Here is an 8,645-nt window from a genome sequence, read left to right on the forward strand (position 1 = left end):
CACACACTCACCTTTAAAGTCCACGACGACTACAACGAGCACACATATAATCCTACGTGTCTCTATGGATTCTCTAGGCGACTCCTCTCATTAAGTTACCTTTTTCGACCAAATTATCACCCGCAATTTATTAAATCTATCATATTCGAGCACCAAGTATCGCTTCATTCCCTAACCGAATCGAACTCATGCTTCAATCACCCGACATACACAAGCTAACACCCAAAAGTCGTACCGAGTTAGTAATTTCCATAGCGTACTTCGATCATGTACACTGCTAAAATAAAGTTTGTACCACTAACATGGTCACAAACGACTTAACGAAGCCAACAAAAGGCGTATCCTCACGATTGGATAAACCCACATCACATACTAACGCACCAAGTGATATGGTATCGTCAAATCGAACTTAAACCCACATCACATACTAACGCACCTATCGATATGGTATTTTCTAATCGAACTTAAATCCATATCTCCTTTAACCGCTTTTGCAAATGAGGTATAGTCAAATCGAACTTAAACCATCATTGCTCGCACGCTAAGTTTGTACACATACTTAGTATAATTCCACTCAACTTAGAATTCCCGCTCACTTAACCCTCGATGAGTTATCAATACTACTACCTCGAGTAGTAACTTAAATCTAATCAATACATAAAATTTCAACCTAAGTTGTACATTTCCATCATTCGACCATTCTAGGTCTCGACACTAATTCCAAACACCGTTCAGAATTTTCACATTACAATCCCTTTGTGCGGGAGTAACACTCCCCCACTTAGGATCTCGTCCCATAATCACATTGTCAAGATATTATCACCCGACAATAATTATCATTTTCAGAAATACATGACTATACCTCTCGTCTGTCATAGTCTTCTCCGTTCACCATTTCTTTTCCAACGATGAAAATTAGCACTCACCGCCACCCATTGGCATCGTCTAAATAATGACTTAAAACCAACACGATTCATATGTCACAATATTTGCTCCATCCTCGAGTATACGAAAGATTTCGAATTATCTTCCATCATTTCTACGAAGATCTCACTACAATTTATCCAAGCTTTATATTGCAATTTTCCAATTGCGAACGCTTGTCACACCTTCACCGTCACACATATAGCTAAGAGTTTCACTCCGGTACCCTAAGTACAATGTAACCATCACCTCATCAGAGTCGAACATTACGCTTGCAGGTATGAAAAGGCACCTGACGCCGCGTCATTTAGACTCCACAACTAACATTAATCAAAGACAAAAGACTTGTTACCTAGGGTTCCATTCGCCCGAGGACACCCATAACATAATTAGAATGACCTTAAGTCATACGTGCTCGTCGAACCTTATGGTTCATAATCTTACAACACTAGAGCAACCACACACCTACAAGTAACACCAAAGCCTAGTCCCATGGCTTGGTAAAATATTTTACCCGACACTAAGGAATGCTTGGAAGCACCAAGTCTTACGCCCTTCGACCGTCAACCCAAACCTCATCAATGGGTAATTCCAAAAGGAATGCTACCCTTCATTACACTATACACTAACAATGCATCAAATCAAAACCGTAGGTACATTTAAATAGAGAAATCAAAATGTACCTGAAACATCGTCGTCAGGTTCTCGCGCATCATCACTTCTCATCACCTAGTTGCGCCCCCTGACATCACCAACCAATTTCGGGCACTCTGACTTCCGGTGTCTGATAGTCCTCTAAATGAACATATATTTAGTATCAATATCCTTCCAATATGTAAAGCTTTTAGTTGCAATTGTTCTATTTTATGTAATATTCGTTTAAATAAATAAGTGCGAAGACAAAAGAAGAAAACGACGATTTGAAGACGCAAATGACCAAAAAGCTCAAATGTACAAGATATAATTCAAGTGGTTCAATTTATTGATGAGAAACGTCTAAAAATTACAAGAGTACAAGCCAAGGAACACAAAGTACAAGATATCTACGCGTACGAAAGGACGTTCTAAAATCCAGAACCGAGACATAAACCGAGACGCGCTAGTTAACTATCCTAAAATTACCTGTCAACTATGCACAAGAATATAATATAATATATATATAATTAATATAAATTATATATATTATATATATATTTAATAAATATGTCGATAAGCTAGAAAACAAGGGAAAGTGAGCTGGTACCAGTCACCATGCGATCGCATGGGATTAACACACCCAGGCCATGCGATTGCATGGCCCCAAAAGTTGGGTTATGTGCTATAAAAGGCAATGTTTTCAGCAAATGTAAAACACAACTTTTTCTTTTCCTTCTCTGTAACGAAAACATATATATATATATATATATATATATATATATATATATATATATATATATAATAAGTTTAAATTAAGTTTAATAATAATTGGGTTATTGTCAGAAATGTTTTAAGGTTTTATAAGACGGAACTCTGTCCGTGTAACGCTACGCGATTAATCACCACTGTAAGCTATGTTCTTCCTTTTTAAATTAATGTCTCGTAACTAAGTTATTATTATGCTTATTTGAGCCGAAGTAATCACGGTGTTAGACTAAATATTATGATGGGGTTATTGGATTTTGTACCATAATTAGTGTTTGGACAAAAGACCGACACTTGTGAACATTGGGCTATTGACTATTAATAGGTAGGGGGTATTGTCTAATTGAATGACAACTCATTGGAACCTGTCGAACCTATCTTCAAATTAGTTAATCTAATAATTATTAAAATGATTATGTATGTCCTATTTAGTGATGTTTATATGACATCTTTTACGATCATTTAATTAATTATTCGGGTTGGGTAATTGATTATTCATTCTGATCAAGTGGGTAAATTAATATTCATATCTCATTAAAACAAGGGTGGATTACATACAAGGATAATTGGTGTAATTGTTAACAAAGTATTAAAACCTTGGATTACACAGTGATAACCTGGTGTAATTATTAACAAAGTATTAAAACCTTGTTACAGTTTGAATTACTAATTAGTTGGAATATTTGACTTCGGGAATAAGGTTAATTTGACGAGCATTTTATAATTATGACCGATGGACTATTATGGACAAAAACCAGATAGGTATCAAATAAACCAGGACAAAGGACAATTAACCCGGGTAACAATTAATTAAAATTAAAACGTCAAACATCATGATTACGGAAGTTTAAATAAGCATAATACTTTTATTTCATATTTCATCGTACCTTTATTTACTATCATTTTAATTACTACAATTTACTTTATCGCAAATTAAATTCTGTCATTTATATTTTCGTCATTTATCTTTACGCTTTATTTAAAATCGACAAACCGGTCATTAAACGGTAAAACCCCCTTTTATAATAATACTACTATATTACTAATATATATATACTTATATAAATATAATTGTTTAAAAATATAGTGTACGCAATAAGCCGTCTACCTGTGGAACGAACCATACTTACTAAAAACTACACTACTCTACGATTAGGTACACTGCCTATAGTGTTGTAGCAAGGTTTAGGTATATCTCATCTATATAAATAAATAAAACTTGTATCATATTTCGCGTATTTCATATTAAAAATAATACTATTTCGTACACCTCCGCTTCACACATCAAGATTTTGGCGCCACTGCCGGGGGCGCGAAGCGAAACGCTATATTCTAAAAAAAATATATATTAGTTTTTAATCTATTTTTGTAAAAAATTATATAATTTTAAAAATATAAAAACATAAAAAATTAAAATATATTTCTATATTTTTAAGTGTTTAAATTAAAAAGTTTATATTATTTTTATTTCTTTTGTTTAGAGTTATAAAACTAATAAGTAATATTTTTTTATTACATAATATTTTATATAAAGTTAAATCAGAAAAAAAAAATTAAAAGTATTCGGGCCAAAACTGTAGCAGCCCAAACAATCTGGCCTGATATCCTAACCCATGCGACAGCATGGGCATTTAACCTTCAACTTATGCGATCGCATGAGCTGATGGGACAGCTCTGATCATCAACAGGCTCGAATTAGGGTTCAATTTATTTAATAATTATAATTATTAATTAAGATTGGGGTTTAATTAATTTATTATTTAGGCTTTTAATTAAATAATATTTAGTTTTAGTTTATTTAAATTAGTTTTAATTAAGTATTTCTAATTATAATTAATACTTTTATAAAATAATAATATAAAAATAATATTTTTTTTAAAATTGTATTTTTATCAACTTTGTTTATTTTTGTATTTTGTATTTTTCTTTATTATCGTTTAATTCGTAACTCTTATAATTTATCGTTCGTAATATGTAGTTTTAAGTTTAGTATTTTTCCGTAGTTATTTTTATAATTCTAGTTTTTAAGTTTTGCTGTAAAATCCCTTAAGTGCTTTTTTCTTTAGAATCAAGATTTAGGCGCTTTAGAATTTTGCGACGCCGTTTATATATTTTAGTGCCTTTTAAGTTATTGCCATTTTGGATAAAGAATTCCTTTTAAGCCTTAATACCTTTAGGCGCAACTTTTTAGATTTAGTTTTTAGACTTTTAAGTTTCGACGTTTTTCATTCTTATTTTTATTTTTCGACGTTTGTTTTTCGACTCTTATTTCTCGACGGGCTTTTTCTTTCTCATTTATACGCTCTAGTTTTTAGGACATAGAATTTTCTTTATTTTCTTTAAATTTCGACGAAAAATTATTTTAAGCGGTTAAATAGATAGACATCTAAATTTTATGCTTCGTAGTAATAGTTGGATTTGTTAGTGGCTGAGTTGTGGATTTTCTGACTTAAAGGATCCTGGCTCCCTGCTGCATCTTTTGGCTATTCGAAACGTGGGCAAAAGCAAAAAAGTCTATTAATTTGATAAATTATATAATTTCTAATAGGATATTCAGTGAATGCACCGTGCTAAACGTTCACCACCTTTCATACGTTCACCACCTGTAACTCGATCAAGACATCTTGCCAATATTATCGCCGTTGATTTTTCTTTAGAATCATCATCTAGTCGAACAAATACTCCAACTCAAATTTTCGATAATCCATCTTTTGAACCCGATTTCACAATTGAGAACCCGGAGGATATTCAAGGACAATTCCAAGATCCAGAACCACTAATCATTCCTCCTGAACTACAAACCGTTAAATCAGAATCCTCCAGTGATTCGTATTCAAGAAATTCAATTATGGAAGTAACTGAACCTCTAAGTATGGAAGATCGAATGAGAGTCACACGCACGGGCCAAGGACACGCCATTATTAAACCAGACATTAATGCACCAGATTATGAAATCAAAGGACAAATCCTACACATGGTAACTAATCAATGCCAATATAGTGGTACGCCAAAAGAAGATCCAAATGAACATCTTAGAACCTTTAATAGGATCTGAACTCTATTCAAAATCAGAGAAGTTGAGGATGAACAGATCTATCTCATGTTGTTTCCCTGGACGTTAAAGGGAGAAGCCAAAGATTGGTTAGAATCGTTACCTGAAGGAGCGATTGACACATTGGATGTTTTAGTTGAGAAATTTCTTAAATATTCTTTTCGGCATCTAAAGCCGTGAGACTTCAAGGAGAAATTATTACGTTCGTGCAAAAGCCAAATGAAACATTATATGAGGCATGGACAAGATTCGGAAAGTTGTTGAGAGGATGTCCTCAACACGGTTTAGACACTTATCAAATAGTACAAATATTTTATCAAGGTGTCGACGTTGCTACACGAAAAGACATCGACACAGCAGCTGGTAGTTCCATTATGAAGAAAATCGCAACCGAAGCTCACAAAATTATTGATAATACAGCCTCCCACTCGCATGAGTGGCACCAGGAAAAAGATATTTTTCGTTCATCTAAAGTGGCTAGAGCCGATTCTAGCCATGACTTTGATTCCGTTTCCCCAAAAATAGATGCTTTCGAGAGATGAATGGAAAATATGACTAAAGATATTCATGCAATACGAATCAGTTGTGAGCAATGCGGTGGACCACACTTAAAGAAAGATTGTTACATTGAGCAAACGATGGAACAATATGAGAATGTTTCCTACATGAACCAAAGACCGGGAAATAATTATCAAAATAATTATCAACCACCAAGGCCAAACTTCAATCGAAATCAAAACATTCTTTACAATCCAAATGGATGCAACAATAAATCGTACAACCAACAAGGTCCGAATAACCAACCAACTCACAACAACACTTTCAATCAACAAAGACCTAGCTTGTATAAACAACCACAACAAACCGAATAGAAAAAACCAAATCTGGAAGAAATGATGGTAAAGCTAATGGAATCTCAAACACAATTTATTACATCTCAAACCCAAACAAATGAGAGGTTTGACTAGTCATTAAGAACTCAACAACCTTCCATTTTGAATCTAGAAAAATACGTAGGTACTCTTGCTAGCATGATGAGTGAGAGGGAACAAGGAAAGCTACTGAGTAATACTGAAGTAAATCCTCGAAATGAGAATGTTAATATGGTGTCAACAAATTCTGAAAAAACCATCATCAGAAGATGGGAAGGTTTTCGATGTGAGTAATAATGAAGAAGTTACAACACCACCACCACCACCCGAGTATGTAAAGCCAGTGGTGGCACCATACACACCACCCATCCCGTTTCCAAGAAAAGGAGTTGAGTATGAGCAAGTGATAGGTAATAAAGTTTGTGATACCTCTGGAAAGAAGAAGAATAAGAAAGTGCAAGAAACAAAAACCGTAGAAGTAAACCCGGTGAAGACAATTCCACCAAAACTTCCACCCAGGTTGTAGTGACCCGAACTTTTCCATGTTTATATATATTAATTGAGATTGATATTTACATGATTAAATGTTTCCAACATGTTAAGTAATCAAACTTGTTAAGACTTGATTAATTGAAATATGTTTCATATAGACAATTGACCACCCAAGTTAACCGGTGATTCACGAACGTTAAAACTTGTAAAAACTATATGATGACATATATATGGATATATATATATAGTTAACATGATACTATGATAAGTAAACATATCATTAAGTATATTAACAATGAACTACATATGTAAAAACAAGACTACTAACTTAATGATTTTTAAACGAGACATATATGTAACGATTATCGTTGTAAAGACATTTAATGTATATATATCATATTAAGAGATATTCATACATGATAATATCATGATAATATAATAATTTAAAATCTCATTTGATATTATAAACATTGGGTTAACAACATTTAACAAGATCGTTAACCTAAAGGTTTCAAAACAACACTTACATGTAACGACTAACGATGACTTAACGACTCAGTTAAAATGTATATACATGTAGTGTTTTAATATGTATTTATACACTTTTCAAAGACTTCAATACACTTATCAAAATACTTCTACTTAACAAAAATGCTTACAATTACATCCTCGTTCAGTTTCATCAACAATTCTACTCGTATGCACTCGTATTCATACTCGTACAATACACAGCTTTTAGATGTATGTACTATTGCTATATACACTCCAATGATCAGCTCTTAGCAGCCCATGTGAGTCACCTAACACATGTGGGAACCATCATTTGGCAACTAGCATGAAATATCTCATAAAATTACAAAAATACGAGTAATCATTCATGACTTATTTACATGAAAACAAAATTACATATCCTTTATATCTAATCCATACACCAACGACCAAAAACACCTAAAAACACTTTCATTCTTCAATATTATTCATCTAATTGATCTCTCTCAAGTTCTGTCTTCAAGTTCTAAGTGTTCTTCATATATTCTACAAGTTCTATTTACATAAAATCAAGAATACTTTCAAGTTTGCTAGCTCACTTCCAATCTTGTAAGGTGATCATCCAACCTCAAGAAATCTTTGTTTCTTACAGTAGGTTATCATTCTAATACAAGGTAATAATCATATTCAAACTTTGGTTCAATTTCTATAACTATAACAATCTTATTTCAAGTGATGATCTTACTTGAACTTGTTTTCGTGTCATGATTCTGCTTCAAGAACTTCGAGACATCCAAGGATCCGTTGAAGCTAGATCCATTTTTCTCTTTTCCAGTAGGTTTATCCAAGGAACTTAAGGTAGTAATTATGTTCATAACATCATTCGATTCATACATATAAAGCTATCTTATTCGAAGGTTTAAACTTGTAATCACTAGAACATAGTTTTGTTAATTCTAAACTTGCTCGCAAATAAAAGTTAATCCTTCTAACTTGACTTTTAAAATCAACTAAACACATGTTCTATATCTATATGATATGCTAACTTAATGATTTAAAACCTGGAAACACGAAAAACACCATAAAACCGGATTTACGCCGTCGTAGTAACACCGCGGGCTGTTTTGGGTTAGTTAATTAAAAACTATGATAAACTTTGATTTAAAAGTTGTTATTCTGGGAAAATGATTTTTATTATGAACATGAAACTATATCCAAAAATTATGGTTAAACTCAAAGTGGAAGTATGTTTTCTAAAATGGTCATCTAGACGTCGTTCTTTCGACTGAAATGACTACCTTTACAAATCTATTCCAACCATAACTTAATCAACTTGTATTGTATATTATGTAATCTTGAGATACCATAGACACGTATACAATGTTTCGACCTATCATGTCGACACATCTATATAT

At 32.9% G+C, this 8,645-nt stretch overlaps 1 non-coding gene across 1 annotated transcript; it reads right to left on the minus strand.

The window, feature by feature from the left end:
* Positions 1-5,556: 5,556 nt before the first annotated feature.
* On the minus strand, positions 5,557-5,663 carry LOC139856716 (small nucleolar RNA R71). Its single transcript, XR_011762177.1, has one exon. It is a non-coding gene; the product is annotated as a small nucleolar RNA R71 (small nucleolar RNA).
* Between the last annotated feature and the right edge of the window lie 2,982 nt (positions 5,664-8,645).

Source organism: Rutidosis leptorrhynchoides, chromosome 6 (genome assembly GCF_046630445.1).
Source record: "Rutidosis leptorrhynchoides isolate AG116_Rl617_1_P2 chromosome 6, CSIRO_AGI_Rlap_v1, whole genome shotgun sequence".
Classification (NCBI taxonomy): Eukaryota; Viridiplantae; Streptophyta; class Magnoliopsida; order Asterales; family Asteraceae; genus Rutidosis; species Rutidosis leptorrhynchoides.